Source organism: Sus scrofa, chromosome 14 (assembly GCF_054392235.1).
Source record: "Sus scrofa isolate SSC_HxYL_T2T_F1_AM1 chromosome 14, Sscrofa_HxYL_maternal_Yorkshire_Landrace_v2.0, whole genome shotgun sequence".
Classification (NCBI taxonomy): domain Eukaryota; kingdom Metazoa; phylum Chordata; class Mammalia; order Artiodactyla; family Suidae; genus Sus; species Sus scrofa.
The window spans coordinates 115,024,603-115,045,976 of NC_139396.1; the positions used below are offsets into that span (position 1 = coordinate 115,024,603).

Genomic DNA, 21,374 nt, shown 5'->3' on the forward strand with positions numbered 1-21,374 from the left:
TAACCCTGCTGCTGTGAGAGACTGCATTCTGGGCTGTGGAATAAGCTAAGCTGTTTAATCAGATACTCGGACTTGGTGGGAGGAAGGAGGATGTGAGTAATGCCCTCAAAGTTCTGTATTTCTGCTACTTGCAGGAAAGATGAGTTGGTGTTGATGCAGATACCAAAATCTTAAGACTTCTGGCCCTCTAGCAAATACACAAAGAACTAAGAAACAACCAACAACCTGAGTCCTCTCTCTGCAGTAAGATGGGAGCTGGTTCTGAGCTCAACATTTTATCGATGTTGGAATCCTCTCTTACTCAGCTATTATGTCACTGAAGGTGGCATTGATGGGAAAGGGCTATCTGTGTATAAACTGAACAAGCTGGCCTCATTGATACCTACAAGTCCTATGTCAGAACAGAGCATTCATAATAGCGGAAGGGAGCTGCTTCCTTCCCCCTGTTCCTCCCGCTTAACATGAACTATGAGTTTGTGCCTTGGTTACTCTAGAATTTCAAATAGATATGGAAAGAGCCTCAACCATCAAAGTAATAATGCAGTTAACAGGTTTTATCTTCCAACTCCTGGGTCTTCAGGTTTTGGGGACATTCTTTCTATGCTGCATGTTTGTATCAGACTTCTGGAATCCTTGTTCCAGCAGCAATGTAAGCAACAATAGAGTGAAAAAGTAGTACAGTCTAACGTTCTGGTCTCTTCTCTGCAAAGCAGTATTACTTACCCCTGATCCCACTTGGGCTGGGTAAGCACACTTGCAGTTCTTTTGCTAATCCTGATCAAAGAATAAATGGACTCACCTCATCAGTGGAATATGAATTTAGCATTATTTATCATGCATATTGTATCAACTCTGAATCTATTTTGCATTGCAGCAAATATACAGAACATTAATTATATAGTAAATATAAGTTTACTTAGCTGATAGGCACAGCTCTTTACAAGTTTCATAAGAATCATGTTACAACTGAATGTGAGAACATTTGAATCTTTGAGGATGTATATATCATTTTCTTGTCAATTTTATTTTTTGACAAAATAACTATGACTCTTAATAGGTATAATTATACATCTTTCCTTCAAAATGGAAAGGTTCTGGGTTGTTCTTTATGGTGCTTTTATAAGGTATTATTTTGACAAGTGTTATAGATCTATCTCTTTGTAAGAGTTTTTATGATTCTGGTATCTATTTTGATGACTTTAGTTATTTTTTATTTAAACTATCTAGGACAGATTGAATAGTGAATAATAAGTATTTGTTAATATCTACCAATTTTTGGAAGTCAAAAATGATTTTTTTTGGTCAAATAGAAGAATCATTTCAAATTGAATCATATTGAAGGTAAAAGGAATAACTTGAGAGATTATTGCTACTCAAATAAGTTATTTTTATTTGGAATTAACTTGGGATTGCTACCTCAATTGCATCAGTTGTTATGTCATAATTGATCTATTATTAATACATATATCGAACTTTATATTTGTACATACACTTGAGATAAATAAGTGTGATTTAAATGTTTTTCTCTATCAAAATTATCATATTCAATTGACAAAAATTTCCTTGAACTGTTGAGCCACATTCTGACCACATTTCAAAGTATTTGAATGGATATTATTTCCTAATTTATAAACCTTCAAGTGATTCAAAGAATAAAAACTGGGTCAAGAGAAAATACATAGTATAGTTTAAGAATTTAAGGTCAAGGGACTCAGATGAACTTGAATATTGTTGATGGATTTTTACTATTCTTATTTGGCTGGAGGTAGTTTTCTGAAATACTGAAAGAAAAGATAAGCTTGGATCATGAAAATCTCAAATGTAGGACTACAAATTTCTCTTTCAACTGGGTAGTTCCATTCCATGAAAACTATTGTTAAAAGTAAAAAAAAAAATTAGTATAGCAATTATGACCTGTGTTTTTACTGCAATTGCAGTGTGTCTCTATTACATTTAGGTCCACTTTGAAAAACAAACCGATAGGGGATGTTGAAGGTAAAACTTGCTTGTTCCCCACAATTGTAAACCCAGACCTGAAACAAGGACTTCCTATTCTCTAACTTGGCAACTTTTCTATCTATTTTGAGTTGCAGTTTCAAAGTCATTAATTGAATTCCACTAAGTGATTTAGAGACAGGGGTTTCCAGGAGAGGTGTTTCTGCTTGTATTCTTAGAGTTGCAGTAAAGCCTAGTGGTTAAAAGCTTGAGCTTTGAAGTAAAAAATCTTGGATTTTAATCCTGACTAGCCATATGATATTGGATAATCTAGAAAGGCCTTGGTCTCTTTACCTGTAAAATGAGAAAAAGACAAATAATAATTACAAGGAAAAGAGAAAGATTAGAATGAATCTTGCTGAGTTGGCTTAGAATTGCAGTTACCAGTGTGTGTGTGTGTGTGTGTGTGTGTGTACACATACATATATACATCAAAAAGGATAGGAGTGGGATCATTGGAAAAGTTTGAATAAGATTTAGAGAGTAGGTAATAATATTGTACCAACATTAATTTCTTGATTTTGATAATTGTACTGTGGTTATATAAGATGTCATCTCTTAGCCCAATGTTTCAATGTACAGTCTATACTTTAGACTCACAGTTTAGCTCATAAATCATAAATAGGATTATCCCTTTGATTTCTGAGGAATAGATTTATCTGCTATATTCCACAAGCATTATGCATAAATTTGAGCACTTCATAAAAAGGATTTGGTAGGTAAATTTAAGAAAGAAGAGTTGAGTCATAAGCAAGTCTGGACCTAGGAAAAAAAGATAAATTAGATGATGTTTGTCATTGATATTCCAATATTCATTCTCCATTCCATTTCTATCTCTAGGACCTTTCTTCCCACTCTCTTCCTCATACTTGTTTTCAAAGTTACCTAAGCCAACTTATTCTTTTGTCTTTTGTCCTTTTAGGGCCACACCTGGGCCGTATGGAGGTTCCCAGGCTAGGGTTTAATTGGAGCTGTAGTCGCCCGCCTACGCCACAGCAATGCCAGATCTGAGCCACATCTGCGACCTACACCACAGTTCACAGCAACGCTGGATCCTTAACCCACTGAGCGAGGCCAGGGATCGAACCTGCAACCTCATGGTTCCTAGTCGGATTTGTTTCTGCTGTGCCACAACAGGAACTCCCAACTTATTCTTGAGATGATCCAATAGCAGTAGTACAAAATAGTAGACAATATTATTTCCCTGAAAACCTCACCCAGGGAATTTGCTATTTTAGACTTCTTTCTCAATAAGGAGTTCCAAATTGCATATTGTGTTTTGAAAATTTCAGATTTTCTGCCCAGCAAGGGAAGAGAAATTTTCTTTTCTTTTTCTGTTTCATCTGCATTCAACACTTAAGCCCACTGCTTAGTACCTTGGCATTTGGGCTATGCTTGTTCAGAGCTGCTTCCAACTGGATATATTAGGTGTGTAACACAATGATGTCAACGGAAAGAAACATGCGTTCATTCACAAAGGGAAATAGAAAAATAATTTTATTTTTACACAAAATGGCTTAGATTTATTGGGGCTTAGTATTCTATTTCTAATTAAGAGTTTTGTATCAAGTAAAACCTGCAAGGTATCAACACTTAAGTACCATGAAACATGTGCATTTTCCACATATATTTCTAATGTCCTTTACTTTCAGATCTAATTCACATTTCAGACTTTGGTCATCCATGAATTATGATTTGATAACAAGTGATTCTGTAACTTTTAATCATAAAAATAAGTGCAGAGAATGTTATAACTATGCAAGATAACACAAAAGGTGGTGACACACTTAGATGATAGGCTAATGGTAAGGAACTGCTCTAAGTAGTTTTTTATTCATGAATTTTCTTGAAGAGTGGGATAGAGTGGCAACATTTCTAAAGATTTATAGTGCGGCTATGTCCATGGAGAGAGGAAATAAAATTCCTATTCTGAAGTTTTTACCCATACATTATGGATATTCATTAAGAAAAATTCTCAAGAACATATATTTGATTTTATAGGATTAAAATACCATTTTTTCCAGCAAGCAAAAACCCCTTTATTATAATGTAAAACAAAGTATGCCAATTTTATAAGCTACAAAAGTAGAAAATAAATTAGGAGAAATTCAGTGTTTTCTACAAATACTAATTTTGAATGAGTTTCAAAAATTCAGTGTTCTTTTATATAAGCTCTTCAAAAATCTTCACATAAAATACAGTAAAAAGAGATAGAAGCTTAATCAGCCAACTGTAAATAGCTAAATTTCATAAAGGAGGGAAAATAAAATTGCAAACTGTCATATTTGAGATGTGTGCAGAATTTTTACATGCAAATATATAAATATATATTCATCATTTAAGTTCATGTTTTAACTACTAAAAAACAGCAAATCATCCACTGTCTACAGAAGCGTAGGGAAAAATAAATATTTAATGAAAAGTCTGGCCATTTTCTAAGTCTAAAAATCAAAAGCATTTTTAGTATTCAATTTTGAAAAAGCATTCATTTATGGGCACTAAAATTCCAAAGTCTAAATCTTCATTTATTCAAAGAGAAAAAATTAAATTGAGGATGTCCACTTGATTGCAGGTATTAGTTATTGGCAGTAGACTCTTCCACTCATATTATGCTTTATGAAACTGCCATCTAAGTCCACTTTCTGGTCGGGGGAGTCCAGATGTAGATATTTGTTTTTCTGTTTTTTCCTTTTTTTTTTTTTTTTTTTTTTGTCTTTTTGCGATTTCTTGGGCCGCTCCCTCGGCATATGGAGGTTCCCAGGCTAGGGGTCTAATCGGAGCTGTAAGCTGCCAGCCTACGCCAGAGCCACAGCAACGTGGGATCCGAGCCGTGTCTGTGACCTACACCACAGCTCACAGCAATGCCGGATCGTTAACCCACTGAGCAAGGGCAGGGATCGAACCTGCAACCTCATGGTTCCTAGTTGGATTCGTTAACCACTGCGCCACGATGGGAACTCCCATTTTTTCCTTTTTCTTTCTCTCTTCCTTCCACAGACCGAACATCCAAAATGCCCTGAGATGTAGCATTGTTTTGTCTTCTCTCTGCAGCCTCTGCAAGCTTTGCTCTTTTTTATTCCAGGTCCAGTGATGGAGATGCCACTTCCATGGGACAGGGAAAATACAATCCCTTGGGGACTGTGGCTGAGTGCCCCTTTCTGGGTTGGCTCCAGACTGGGCCTTACCTAAAATAACATTTTGAACATTAACTTGGAGCTTTTCTTTCTCTATTCGTAATATTGTGTCTTCAAAGAAAAGAACTGGTTGAGATAATGTTCCATAGCTTTATTAAGAATGATGAACACAATGACAAAAGCAAAAATAACTTGCGACTCTATAACATCATAATCCGCATCATATTTTCACAGAATAGCCCTTTGAGGTAGTTACACTGAGTTATAAATAACCTTATTTTATGTGTAAAGAATCTGAGGCTCAGGGAGAGTAAGTAACCTACCTCAATTCTTAGAGCTTATAGAAAAATAGAGCTAAACCTGGAATCCAAGTATTTTGTTACTTAACATTCCCAGTAGTTTTAATAAACAGAATTCTCTACTTGTGTCAGTGACAACAGAGATTTAGAAAGTGGCATTGCAAGTATGTACTAAAAATGAAATCAGTAGTCTATGGCAATTATAGCTAGAAGCTGATGAAGTAATAAAGAACTGATAAAGGAATTAAGACATAGGACAGATTGAAAGTTGCTTTTCTTGTAAACACTTTGTCCATAACATACCAAAGAAAGAAGTAGGCATAAGAAATTAACCTTGGGCATCTCCTGATGGAAGAGGAGTCTGTGTTTGGGCAAGATTGTTATTCCCAGAAAGTGAATTCTGATAGTGACTTGGAGTTAGGAAAAGGAATATGACTTTTGTAGTTTTTCATCTGTTTATGGGGGAATGCTTTATAATTTTGACAACTGATTAATTTCATGTGATTCATTTAAACTATAATATCTTTAGCACTAGTTGTAATACTAGAAATGATTAGCTAGGATTCTTGCTAACATTACCTCATTTCATCAATATAACCTTCTGAGGAAGCTGCAGTGTCTGTATCTTCCTGGTGAAGAAACTGGTTTTTAGGAAGGTTCATTTTTTTTTTTTTTCTTGAGATCACCCAGTCTATAGTAGATGATGAGGCTTGGATACATCCAAATGGGAAAATTTCATTTACTCAACCATTTAGAAAACATTCATTGAGAGCATACTGTATTCCAAGCTTCACTTAGGATTCTGGGGTCACATCATTGAACATGTCACATAAGTTCTCTGAATTCAAGGAGGTTATGTCATGTTTGGGGTAAATAGGTAATAAACATGTAAAAAAATATGCTTTGAGGTTTTGATTCATTCTATACTTTTTCTCCTATATTTTTATAAGTAATTAGCAAGGAGTTAGTGCTTTAGGTAAGAAAGAGAAAGCTTCTCTGAAGAATTTTAGATTTAAGCTAAGACCTGCAAACTGAAAAGGAGCCCACCACATGAACTGATGATAGAAGTGAAAAGTGTGAGCAAAGGCTTTAGGATTAGCTGGCCTTGGTGTGATTGAAGACAAGAGGAGGTCAGTGCCACTGTGGTATATGAGGGAAGTGGGGAGTGGTGTGAAATGGGGTAGGAAAGGTAGGCAGTGGTTAAACCATGGAATAGAGAAACTTGGAATTTTTTCTAAAAACTCTTTCAAAATGGAAAACCTAGAGGATGAAGGGAACAACAAATGAGAGTAATTTCAGAACTAAGCAACCAAGGCAAAAACTCTTTCGAGGGGATGGGATTTTGGCCACAAATGTTCTCCCACATTATTCAGGTATCCTTTCTATTGAAGTGTTCTTATCTCTGCTGGGTTGTATGGAGATGAACTTAGATGAGCCAGCTGAGTCTTTCTTCATCCTGAATATATCAGACAAATACTCTAGAATGAGAAATAGAAGGGAAACTCTTAGGCCATTCTTTGTACCCTAAATCTGAGAGGATAATTGGCTAATGGGGAAAAGGACTTTAAATGTCTTTGAGTAAGTGAAATAAGAGGATAACTCTATTTAATTTGAAGAAGGATGAATAATCATCTTTGGATTCTTTTGGCAATGGTTCAAATGATGAATTTTTTGTCTTTTTAGGGCCACACACATGGCATATGGAGGCTCCCAGGCTAGGGGTCTAATTGCAGTACAGCTGCTGGCCTATGCCACAGCCATAGCAATGCCAGATCTGAGCTGCGTCTGTGACCTACACCACAGTGCACTGCAACACCAGATCCTTAACCCACTGAGTGAGGCCAGGGATAGAACACGCAAACCTCATGGTTCCTAGTCGGAATTGTTTCTGCTGCACCACAATGGGAACTCCATCAAATGACAAAAATTTTGTTTTAAATGAGGAAATACTGTGTTAGAGTGGGAAAATATTACTTGGAAATAGTATTTAATTTCCTTTTTGTTTTATTATCTTGCATTTTTGAGTTCATATTTGGACAAGCTTGCAGTTGTTATAGCCAGAATGAGTTTTCACATAAGAAGCAAAGGGATAACATGCTATTTTTCAGATGATTTCTCTTTTTATATAACTCAGAGATAAGTGTGAGTTCACGTTTCTCTAATAAATTATATGTGTGAAAAGTGAACGGTGTTAAAACTTGATAATGAGATATACTTCCTTTATTGTATTTTAATGTTGTTAAAGCTGCTTTACCATAAAATGAATTTCCATAGCCTGTCCCAGAAATGAAGCTTCTGCAACTTAAGTCATATGATCTCTACTAAGCACAGTGGCACCGCAAAAATGAAAAGCTTGATTAATGTCACTCATTAAATATGAATGTGGTATATATACACCATGAAATACTACTCAGCCAGAAAAAGAGTGACATAATGCCATTTGCAGCAACATGGATGGAACTAGAGACGCTCATACTGACAGTGAAGTAAGTCAGAAAGAGAAAGATAAATACCATATAATATCACTTAGATCCAGAATCTAATATAAGGCACAAATGAACCTTTTCACAGAAAAGAAAATCATGGACTTGGAGAATAGACTAATGGTTGCCAAGGGGGAGGGAAAGGGAGTGTAATGGATGCAATGCTTGGGGTTAATACATACAAACTATTGCTTTTGGAACGGATTAGCAATGACATCCTGATGTGTAGCACTGGGAACTATGTCTAGTCACTCATGATGGAGCATGATAATGTGCGAAAATAGAATGTGTACATGTATGTGTAATAGGGTCACCATGCTATATAGTAGAAAAAAATTGTATTGGGGAAATAACTATTAAAAAATAATAATAACAAAAAATAAAAAATTAAAAAAAAGTGAATGTGCCACTTTATCCAAAGACATAGTGATTACGGCTAAGCCTAAAGATACATTTGTCTTACTTATCTCAGGAAAATTTTTGATGCTTGGAAATGGGAAAACAGATAATTGTGAGTCTTTTCAATGTCTTTTCTAGTATACTTTTCTGGACTTTGTGATTCTTTAGGGGTCTGCCTTTCATAGTCTCTGACTGAACTATTTTACAACTCTGAGTATTTTGGAAAATTGGTAGTAACAGATATTTCTTGTCCATTGAAATACAACTGAATTTTGTCCATTGGAAATGCAGTTTATTCCCTGCCTCAAATGCAGCAGAAAAGACCAATTGTGTATCCATTAGTAAATCCACTTTTGACTTCTCTTGTGAAAGAGGGTTTTGCATCTATTGTTTCCTTTATTGATTATGGGCTAAGTAAAATAATTGACAAATGCTCATTGTGTATTTGTATGAGAATCATGATTTTACCTCTTTTCAAAATATATTTTTAAAATTTCCCCTACAAAATGAAAGTGAACAATATAATTCCTTGAAGGGAAATTGTTTTGTTTGTTTTGTTTCTTTTATATGTGTGTGTCTTCCTAGGCCCTGAAAGCAGACATTGTTGACTTTCTTTAAATCTTTTTTTTAATATAATGATTTTTATTTTTTTCCATTATAGCTGGTTTACAGTATTCTGTCAATTTTCTACTGTACAGCATGGTGACCCAGTTACACATACATGCATACATTCTTTTTTCTCACATTATCATGTTCCATCATAAGTGACCAGACATAGTTCCCAGTGCTACACAGCAGGATCTCATTGCTAATCCATTCCAAAGGCAATAATCTGCATCTATTAACCCCAAGCATTGCATCCATTACACTCCCTTTCCCTCCCCCTTGGCAACCACATGTCTATTCTCCAAGTCCATAATTTTCTTTTCTGTGGAAAGATTCATTTGTGCTGTATAATAGATTCCAAATATAAGTGATATTATATGGTATTTGTCTTTCTCATTCTGACTTACTTCACTGTCAGTATGAGCGTCTCTAGTTCCATCCATGTTGCTGCAAATGGCATTATGTCATCCTTTTTTTGTGGCTGAGTAGTATTCCGTTGTGTATACATACCACATTTCCTAATCCAATTATCTGTCGATGGACCTTTGGGTTGTTTCCATGTCTTGACTATTGTGAATAGTGCTGCAGTGAACATGTGGGTGCATGTATCTTTTTCAAGGAAAGTTTTGTCCAGATATATGCCCAAGAATGCGATTGTTCCATGCTCCTGGGTTGGAAAAATTAATATGGTAAAAATGGCCATACTACCCAAAGCAATATACAGATTCAGTGCAATCCCTATCAAATTACGTATGACATTTTTCACAGAACTAGAGCAAGCAATCCAAAACTTTACATGGGACCATAAAAGACCCAGAGTTGCCAAAGCAATTCTGAGGAACAAAAACCAAGCAGGAGGCATAACGCTCCCAGACTTCAGGCAATATCACAAAGCCACAGTCATCAAGACAGTGTGGTACTGGTACCAAAACAGACAGACCGACCAATGGAACAGAATAGAGAATCCACAAATAAACCCTGACACCTATGGTCAATTAATCTTTGACAAGGGAGGCAAGAACATAAAATGGGAAAAAGAAAGTCTATTCAGCAAGCATTGCTGGGAAAACTGGACAGCTGCATGCAAATCACTGAAAGTAGAACACACCCTTACCATGCACCAAAATAAACTCAAAATGGCTTAAAGACTTAAATATAAGACAAGATACCGTCAAACTCCTAGAAGAGAACATAGGCAAAACATTCTCTGACATCAACCTTATGAATATTTTCTCAGGTCAGTCTCCCAAAGCAACAGAAAAAAGAGCAAAAATAAACCAATGGGACCTAATCAAACAGACAAGCTTTTGCACAGCAAAGGAAACCAAAAAGACAACAAAAAGACGATTTACATAATTGGAGAAAATAGTTTCCAATGATGCAACCAGCAAGGGCTTAATCTCTAAAATATACAAGTAACTTATACAACTCAACAGCAAAAAAGCCAACAACCCAATGGAAAAATGGGCAAAAGACCTGAAAAGACATTTCTCCAAGGAAGATATATAGCACATCAAAAAAAAAAAAAAATGCTCAACAAGCACATGAAAAAATGCTCAACATCCCTGTTTATTAGAGAAATGCAAATCAAAACTACCATGAGATAGCACTTCACACCAGTCAGAATGGCCATCATTCATAAGTCCACAAATAACAAGTGCTGGAGAGGTTGTGGAGGAAAGGGAACCCTCCTGCACTGTTGGTGGGAATGTAAGCTGGTACAGCCACTATGGGGAACAGTATGGAGGTATCTTAGAAAATTACACATAGAACTACCATATGACTTTCTTTAAATCTTAAATGCTTCAAAAGGTAATTGAAATATCCCCTAAGGAAGATATAATGTGATTTTTTTAAAGTCATTTTGTTTGCAGGGTAAATGCAATATTAAATACTTTATTGTTGGAGTTAGCGTCGTGGTGCAGTGTTTAACGAATCCGACTAGGAACCATGAGGTTGTGGGTTCAATCACTGGCCTTGCTCAGTAGGTTAAGGATCTGGGGTTGCCCAGAGGTGTGGTGTAGGTTGCAGATGCGGCTCGGATCCCACGTTGCTGTGGCTTTGGTGTAGACTGGCAGCAGCAGCTCCGATTGGACCCCTAGCCTGGGAACCTCCATATGCCGCAGGAGCGGCCCTAGGAAAGGCAAAAAGACAATAAATAAATAAATAAATAATTGTTATGGCAAAAATGATTTCGTCCATACACTTGTATTTTCGTGTTTTCAGAGCCCACTCATCTGACTGTATGACTGATGAGAGGACGAGGACCATTTATATCCTCTTGTGCTTTCTTCTGAATTACTTTATCTATCAAGCAAAATGATATAGATGGTGAAGTTCGGTTATGGCCACTGTTCTTTCCCCCTTTTCAAAAATCTTCCTGGAAGTGCCTCCCTCACAGGTGCTGATAACCCACATATCTCACTGAGAATTTCCTGGCACTGTACTCTAGAAATAAATCCAATGTGTCAGAAATTAACTTTAGGTTGTGTTTGGCTCTCAGTAGTCCCCCTATATTATTCCTTGTGTTTGTGGCTATAAATATCATGTGATACTAGTTTCCTTATGAACTATATGGCCATGAATATGGCCTTATGCTAACATTTTGTGAGGTCTATATATTTTAATTGGTAGTCCTAGAAACTTAATAGATTACAGATCTCATGGTGGAATTTCAGGCAAACTACCAGGCTGAGAAGAGAGAAGCAGTTCTCAGTATACTTTCCTGATTACACCCCATTGGTGTCAGCTTATTCTATTTGCTTATGATACTCTTCCACCCAAATGTCACCTTCTGGTTGTGCTGATGACTGAATCAAATCATTTAACTATAACCTGATCAGGCCAGTTTAAAAAAGGAGAGGAGGAAGGATATTTTGAAAGCCTTTTCCATAATTTATTTTAAAAAATGTTTAGTCTCCTCTGTTTTAAAATAATGAACTCTGGTATAGGTGGTTTTTCTTTGTTTTTTTGGCACCCTTAAAATAGTGAATGCTAGTAGTTGCCCATATATTTTTAGGGAGCTTGCTAAAAGACTCTACGAGTCTTTATGTACATATAGGTTTTGCTGCTGTTGTTGTTGTTTGTGTGTGTGTGTGTGTGTGTGTGTGTGTTTTGGCTTTTTGGCTTTTTAGGGCCATACCTGCAATATATGGAAATTCTCAGGTTAGAGGTTAAATCAGACCTGGAGCTGCCAGCCTATACCACAACAATGCCACATTTGAGCCACATCTGCCATCTCTTCCACAGGTCATGGCAATGCCAGATCCTTAACCCACTGAGCGAGGTCAGGGATGAAACCTGTGTCCTCATGGATACTAATTGGGTTTGTTACCACTAGCCACAATGGGAACTCCTTATGTGCATATAGTTATGAACCTACTGATAGACACAAGTAAACAAGCCAAAAATAGAAACTAAAAGCCTCAGTAGATTTGTCAAAAAAATTAGCTAATTTTGAAATCATATGAAATGTGTATTTGATGAATATGCTTCAAGAATGTGGAAAGGAAGACATGGCTGCTCACTCCCTCATCCATTTACTTCCTTATCTTCTTGTTCTTTGAGGCATTTGGTATTGACAGGGCAGAGTGCTCCCATGACAAGAAGAGCTCTCATGAAAAATGATGGAAACATGTATGGAATGTGTGGGAAGCAGCACAACAAATACTGTAGTTACACGGTTAAATTGAACTGAATAATGTGCGACACATTTGGAGTGGTGGGCAATTGGGTCTAGTTATTATTGGATTCAGAAACATAGTTTTTTTCATTAAGAAAATTAATTTAATGGACCATTTAGAAAGAATCATGTAGAACTTTGGTTTAAAATTTTAAATAAGTTAGAAAGTTAGGTTTCCTTATAGGTATTGAGATTATGAGGATAAATACAAATGAAAGAAGCTTAATTCTCTCAACTGAAAATAAGGGAAGAAACTCCCCACTTCCTCTTCCTCCCTTTTCCTAGAGCATTTCCTTTAGAAGGCATGTCATTGTAAGGTCTTTCTGTCTTTGAACTCTATATCAATCATTTTAAAGCTAAATAAGTGATAAACAAGAACTACTGTACAGCACAGAGTATAGCACAGGGAACTGAATTTAATATCTTTTAATAACTGATAGTGGAAGAGAAGGTAAAATATACTTATGTATAAAAATATATATATTTCAGTCACTTTACACCTGAAACTAATAGAACATTGTAAATCATCAATATTTCAGTATTTTTTTAAAAGCTAAATATACTCCTTAATAGCTTTATCCAGGACTGTCTTTCTCAAGGACCTGGGAACCATCCTTTTGAGGTGTAATTGTCATGGAATTAGTGACCTATCTCTCGGTTTATGTAGGAGCTTCCTAATTTTGGTGGGTACGTACATCCAAGTTAAAAAACTTTCTCTTTCCCAAAGATATGAGAAGTTTATTTTTTCTATCAGTGAAGCCAGTTAACAAACACAAATGACCCCCCCAGTTATCAGGTGAATTTAGGTAGGATGAACCATGCGTGATGAATGGTGCTGTCAAGAACTCTTACTGGAGGACAAGTTATGATTTACCTTGAGATCATGTTTATACCTGGATTGTGTCTGTTTGGGTGGGATTGACTTTGGTGTGCATTTCACTCTAGTTTAATGCTTATTTAATAAAAAATGTTTTTGTTCTCTTCTACATTTGTGGAGATATTTTCTGGGTTGGGAGATTGGTTTTTAATTCTATTTCTCCAACAGTGTTTTGGATAAAAGACTTTAAAGTGTATACTAATAATGGTTACTATTTATTTGGCATTTAACACTCTTCGATTCTAGATGTTTCATGGGCAGGATTTGTAAGGTCACTCAGCTATTAAGTTAGGAAACCAAGCTTTGAAGAAGGAAGAAATCAACATCACAATTTCACTGGTATCTGTACTGCCTTCTTACGTAAAACTCAAGTAGGTTCTAGCTCAACGTTTTAGTCAGAATTCTCGTTAAGATGGTTGCTACTCTATTAGGTTATTTAGGCATAATGTAATGATTTGAATTTCCATTTTCCTTTACTTTTCAAGACCATCTGCTTCAGTGAATTACTTTGATTTGTTAGTCAAAATTTGGGGCTACAAGTAGCTCCTTATTATATAGCACTTAGCATCTGTATCAGCCCTTAAATTGGTGAGAAAATGATGAAAGTATTGATAAAATCCCCAGTTACCTTCATTTGAATGTAAATTTTACAAATCTAATTCTCTGCTAGGCTCCTGAAATCTTTTAGTTTTTTTTTTTTTTTTTTCATTTTTAGTGTGCATGTAATAGCTGACTTTAATTTCCTTTTGGTGAATATTTTCTTCTGGAAAAAATTTTCAAAACTTGTGTTTTTGGGTGGGTTTTAGGAAAAACCAGATCCCAAGAATTGCTGCATTGTGTAGTAGGCTTGGATTTAGATGTTCTTGGATATGTGTTAATGAGGGTTCAGACCACTGGTAGAGTCCTGACTTAGGTGAGAATAACAAGACCACCCTACCTCCAGTGGGGTACTGCCTTGAGGGTGGGGTATTTGAAAATGCCAATTGCTACCTGTAGAGTTTATTTTCCACCTTTGCAAGTTGTTCTGTATGGAGGGAATTGGCATGAATGAGGTGATTTCTGAATTCTTATTTAGTGGGGGGACAATAATCCAGGAGCAAAGAAGAAAGAGATGTATATAGAATCTTAAAAATTGCAATTTGGGAGACGCAGATTTGTATAAAACCAAAAGAGTATTACGGGAAGGGAAAGAGGGGCTTATAAAGGCAAAAGCCACAAAGATGTGTTCTGACATAAGAAGGAGCATATTTGTACTTAAGGGATGGCTGTCATGAGTTGTTTCAGGTTGCAGGCCTGTTAAATATCTTCTGGCAGATTCTTCCTCAGGACAGTAAGTGGCCCAAAGGTCAGATTCTATCCAGGCAGAGGCATGGCTCAGTCACTTTTCCTAGGTGACATCCCAGCTGGATTTTAGAGTTCTCTTAGTAAAACAAACTCCATTTGGATTTTCCTTTCACATTAGTAATGGTTGTGCTGGGGAATGGTGGTGGTTGAGCTATACTCATATAGAAAGAGAACTGTAAAAGTCAATTTCTCAAGACACCAAAAGTACAGCCAATAAAATAATCAAGTGGGACTACATTAAACTAAAGCGCTTCTTCACAGCCAAGGAAACAATCAACACATTGAAGAGGCAACCTACCGAATGAGAGAAAATATTCACAAACCCTATATCTGATAAGGGGTTAATATACAAACGATTGCACCCTTTGATCTACATCACCCTGTATCTCCCTCCCCCTAGTCCCTGCGAACCATTTTTCTATTCTCTGGTCCACCACACTGTAAATTCCAAGGACAGAGATTACGAATGTCTTTTTCAATGAAACTTTTTTTTTTTTTTTTTGCCTTTTTGCCATTTCTTGGGCCACTCCCATGGCATATGGAGATTCCCAGGCTAGGGGTCGAATCGAAGCTATAGCAGCTGGCCTACACCAGAGCCACAGCAACACGGGATCCGAGCCACATCTGCAACCTACACCACAGCTCATGGAAACGCCGGATCCTTAACCCACTGAACAAGGCCAGGGATCAAACCTGCAACCTCATGGTTCCTAGTTGGATTCGTTAACCACTGAGCCACAATGGGAACTCCAATGAAACATTGTTAAAACTGATGTAAAGTAAAATACTAAATAAGAACCAAAGTTTGACTTGGTATTTAGCCAAAATCTAAGATTTGGCTTCAGTTTTGGCCACAGACTTAGGAAGACTGAAATACTGAATGACTTTCCTGACATACCTGGTCTTGCAAATGATAGACAGTAAAGAAATCAGGTAGTTTAACCTCAAACTTAATCAGCATAGCATTTCCAATGTGAACAAGTTGTGTCATTGGGATTTATTATTAATCTGAGTATTCATTTCAAATGTAGGGAAGTAGCCAGTATATATATATATAGGACTAAAAATTCCCTTGTGTCCTTTATATGTTGAAATTCTATGTGTGTTAGAGTAAAATCTATTTTATCATTGCAGTAATATAGTTCTGCAATAAGTGATGATTGTGAAAATTGGACATTTTTTATCCAGAATGAATATTAATAACTTTCAAACAGTTGCACACAGATAAATATACTTCAGTATGAATATCAAGAGAAAGTGTGTTAGGTACTTACTTTTATGAAACATATTCCTTTGAAATAACAATACTTACACAAATTTAAATAATATAGCAGAAAAAATAATTTATATACGATCATAAATTTTTGACATTGCATGCGATACTAGTATTTTAACAACAAACATGTGACATTTAAGAAATTCATTTCCTTTTTCATTAGTTAATTAAGTTGTGAGTCATGAGTCTTTGGCCTGGGTGTAGAGAAGTAGTCACTTAATTGATGGTGTTATATGTCTTGTTAATGACTTAGATTTTATTCTAAAGGGAATAAGGAGTCCTTGAAGGGTTTAAACAGAGGAGTGATGTGAAAAGACCCAAATTTTGTATTAATCCCTTTTGCTTCAGTATGGAGGACAAGTTCAGTCTAAGGAAAGATTCTGGTTCATGAATTATTAGATTATGCTATAGTTCAGGTAAGAAATGGTGAGAACGGTTGCACTGGAATGATATTTAGGAGGTAAAATTAACATGCTTTGGTCTTTAATTTCACTTAAGATAAAATGATAAATATGATCTCAGATTCTGACTTGCATGAAAAGGTGTATAGTAATTTTATTAATTGAGATTTGATTCAAATTAGGAGAATCTGGTATACAGCAATCTGAAGTTTTGTGTTTGGATTTGTTGTATGAGGTATTAGTAGAAAGCCAATGACCATGTTTAGGAATAAGTTTTATTTGTGAATGTAGAGCTTGTAAAATGTTCAGAATGTAGATAGACATATGTATTGGAGAATTGTCAACATATTATTTAGATAATGTATGAGAGTCACATTTTTAAGTTTTTTGAAAATTATACTTTCAGTATAAATTGACCGTATCTACTTCTTTAACTTTTCTTCATAAGCAGGTTACTCTCTCCAGGGTATACATTTTCTTTTTTTTTTGGTCTTCTTTTTGTCTTTTCTAGGGCTGCTCCCTTGGCATATGGAGGTTCCCAGGCTATGGTTCGCATCAGAGCTGTAGCCACCAGCCCACACCAGAGCCACATCAATGCAGGATCCGAGCCGCATCTGCGGCCTACACCACTGCTCACAGTGACACCAGATTCTTAACCCATTGAGCAAGGACAGGGATCGAACCTGCAACCTTATGGTTCCTAGTCGGATTCGTTAACCACTGCCCCACAATGGGAACTCGCAGGGTATACATTTTCCTTCAGATAAATTAATATCTATGATTGAAATACAGTTTAGCCTGTGGGCATATGAAACATTCTTTCACTTTACTCTGAATATGGATTTGAATAGTTTAATTCACAAACCTTTATTTTCTCATCCAAGTTACCTTAAAATCTGCTCTTTTCTACCTAAAATGAGGGTATAAATATGAGACACTCGTGATTGAGTTAATGTAAGCTATTTAGAGACTGATTCAGTAGATCTGAACTGGGACTCAAGAAGCTGAATTTTTTTTTTTTTTGTGCTTTCATATGTTTATTAGCCATTCAGATTTTTCTCTTCCATCAAAACCTATTCATATTCGTTTTTTTTAAATCTTTTATTTATGCATATATTTTTTTCTACCATATAGCATGGTGACTCAGTTACACTTACAGTATACATTCTTTTTTCTCATATTACATGTTCCATCATAAGTGACTAGACAGAGTTTCCAGTGCTACACACCAGTATTCCATTGCTAATCCATCCCAAAGGCAACATTCTGCATCTTTTTACCCCAAGCTCCAGTCCCTCCCACTCCCTCCCCTTCCCTCTGGCAGCCACAAGTCTATTCTCCAAGTCCACAATTTTCTTTTTGTGGAAAGGTTCCTTTGTGCTGTATGTTAGATTCCAGATATAAGTGATATCATATGGTATTTGTCTCTCTGACTTACTTCACTCTCAGGATGAGAGTCTCTAGTTCCATCCATGTTGCTGCAAATGGCATTATTTTGTTCTTTTTTATGGCTGAGTAGTATTCCATTGTGTATATATACCACATCTTCCTAATCCAATCATTTTAATAAAGATCTGGAAATTCTTTGCATACCTAGCCTGGGTACATAAAAGGTACTGCTTGTCTACTAACTTGTCCGAACCGTGGCTGTCATTTATAGAATGATATCCAGAGTAGTTATTTTGTCCCAGTACAGTTAAAGTAATAATCACTGCATTGGATCACAAGCTATGTCTGGGTCACATGGTTTCATAGCTTCAAGTTTGAAGAGGCCAGGATTTAAACTATATTGTTATATATGGGCAAATTTGCAGTCTAGCTGGTGATCTGAGGTTGGTTTTCATATATCTGCACTGGGTAAGGGGTATAAATAGTGATGTGATTTTTGTAACAGGTTGACTGTTAGTGTCTAGATGTCACAGCCATGTGGGAGGCTGTAGTATCAATACACAGATAAAACTCAGGTTTATTCTGCTTAAGTTATGAAGGACCAGGATGAGGCAATGGTTTCACCCAGGGCCACAATCAGCAGGTGGTTCTTTACTTGATCCCAGGACAGTGACTGCTAGCCTTACCTCCTAGAATTTAAGCAGCTTTCAGAATATGAATGACTAGGGTCTAATAAGTTCCTATGCTCTACAAAGCAAGGCAGGGTTTTCTGGATAAAGAGCATTGTCCTGGAAAGTCAGGTTCTTCTGGACGGTCCTCCTGCTTAATAATCTCCCAGTATCTCCAGCTTCTACAGTTGCCTCATAGTGCTTTTTTGAGTAAGCTATTCCTTAATAAGAATTTATAATCTCATTTCCATGAAATGTAAACTAGAGTATTATACTAGTCATTACTTAAAAAATAAAATCTTCTCATCTTTTTTGACTATTTTTAGAACTAAAAGAAAAAGTCATAACTTTGAATATATGGCCTTAATATTTGTGGAAAACATGACATGGAATTTGTTCTAGCTTGGACTTAAACCAGTAAAATAAAAGCTATTTATTTAAAATAAAATACTTCTTGCACAAGTGTAGAAAAAATGTTATGATGGAAAACTGAGAGATATATAATCTAGAAGTGGGATTGAATGAGTTCAAATTTTCTTTGAATCCAATTTTTCATTTATATTTCCATGATCTTAAAACGTTTCTCCTTCTTTATGTTTGCATTATCCTATTAATAAGCTGGGTTTTTAACTTTATGCATACCCTTCCAAAGCATGTCCAAAGCATTGTTTTCTTACTTTATTTTTGGACTATCCTTACTGACCAAGTGATCTAATTAGGGAAAATAATAGGCCTTAACTTAGCTAAGGTTGTTTTTCCCCCTTTGATTAATACTGGTCTTCCACACCCAGTTCAAAAAATTTCTGTGTTCTCAAATTTTTTTGTTGTTTTGTTTTCCTTTTGAGTTATCATACTTTTTTTTTTTAATGGCCACACCCATAGCATATGGAAGTTCCTGAGCCAGGGATTGAATTTGAGTGCAGGTGCACCTGTATCACATCTGCCGCAATGCCATATCCTTTAACCCACTGGCCCAGGCTAGGGATCAAACCTGAGCCTCCATGAAAACCTGAGGCCTGGCAGTCAGATTCTTAACCCACTGTGCTACAGCAGGGACTTCTTGAGTTATCATACCCTTGATTTGACTAAATTATTAAGTTTCTGGATATATTCTGCCCTGATCCTTTATTTTTTTTGAAGTGGTCAAATGGTTGAAAACTGAGGGGAAAAAAGAGTGGAGAGAGGTGGATAACATACCAGTCACTAATACTTTATTATTCAGCTTTACCCCTGCTATTCTGTCTCTGCATCACATAGTCAACTTTTCGTTGGCTGGATCTGCTAGTATCCATGGGTCCTTTGTGTTTGCTCTAGACTTCTGATTTACACTGTACATGAAATCATTACCCATTTTCACTGCTTGTTAACAACTTTTGTTGGTTGCATCTTGAAAACAGACATGGTCTATATGTTGAGGCTACAATAGAAATTCCAGCAGGGAAAATAAATATTACGACCTGAGTCAGAACAGTGGGTCTTTCTGGTCTACTCTGTCTCTACCATGAAAGTGTTTTAAAAAGAAGACCTATTCTTTACCTATCATTTTTACCTCACCAGGCCAGGAATGAACCCTAAATAACAACCTATTAGTAGGTATTTAATAAACATTGAATACTTATTCATTTCATTCATTCCATAGCTGCTTACACACTAGGGGCTCAGTATGGCTTCCTGGTTAAGTGTATAAGCTTTGGTGTCAAGTTGCCTGGGTCCAAATCCTTTCTCTATCACTTATAATCTATATAACTTGAGTGATTTAGTTAAACAGTCTTTGTTTCTTAGAAGTATTATAGGTACCTTAGGATACATACTTATATTTGTAATATCTAGATCATGGAATAATTCAAAATATGTTCACTTTTATATTTTGCACTAAAGATCATGCTAGAAAATGTGAGATATCTAAAGTTCCTTCAGAAGAAATTACGTCTACCTCCAGTAGTTTATAGTTTGAGAAAGAAATGTGCATCAATAATATATGTAATCTAAATGTGGCTGGCAGCCTTGGTTTTTACTTCTTGCCTATCTTAGAGTTTGATTCTCCTTTTTGCTGCATCTGTCCTTCCTCTTACCACAAAACAATTTGAAAGGCATTGGTAGTTAATGTAAATTTTACTAAAGTTACTATTAGGAGATGGTGAAGAAGTTTACATGGCACATTGTAAATTCGCTAGCTAGCCATTTGTCCTCTGTCTTAAGTTTGTTTTTAGTGTGTAAATGCTGAGTCCTCACTTTGTGAGTTTGCTTTTTTTCTGAGGAGTGTTTCCAAATTCTATTCCAGGATGATTAGTTTTTTGTCCATCCTGCATACTCTACTCAACAAATTAGTAAGTAGCACTCTTAGAAATTAGCAAATATTATCATCTCTTGTTCCACAAATTAGCATTATCTATGGTTCTGCAAATGCATTGCCTAGGGTTGTCAGTTCATTCAGTCCAGATATGACAAAGTAAAAAAGCATTAAATCAAAGTGAAGAAATAAGTACTGTGTGGCTTCCTAAATAGAAGAGTTCAGAAATATCTGAACAGGGATGCTGATGTCTTTCTGGGAGTGAATGACAATTCACCTTAAGTTTGGAAAATGAGTATGATTTGGTGATATGAAAATGGATGGGTAGGGAATGGGAAATGAGAGCAGAGAGACACGGTATTTAAGATGGAAGGAACTGAAAGGGTGTGGAAGCAGAATGAAATGCTGTGCTATATATATAAGCATCAGTGTGCTATTTAACTAAGTACCACGTTATACAATACAAGCTTGCCTCACAGTAGAGAAATAATATCTGCTAACTCATTCTGAGAAATTAATTCTGGAAAAGAG

The 21,374-nt window shown here is 36.1% G+C and overlaps 1 protein-coding gene across 4 annotated transcripts in view; it reads left to right on the forward strand.

Moving 5' to 3' along the window:
- Positions 1 to 21,374, forward strand: part of LOC146396953 (uncharacterized) — an 866,748-nt gene that overhangs the window by 237,097 nt on the left and 608,277 nt on the right. For 2 of the 4 annotated variants that reach the window (XR_014827582.1, XR_014827583.1), the window contains one exon: positions 5,078 to 6,325. The exons of the other annotated variants lie outside the window; for them this stretch is intronic. The gene's annotated coding sequence lies outside the window, so the exon portion shown is untranslated. Of the gene's footprint in view, positions 1 to 5,077; positions 6,326 to 21,374 lie in introns of those variants that run through there. 4 annotated transcript variants of the gene reach the window in all.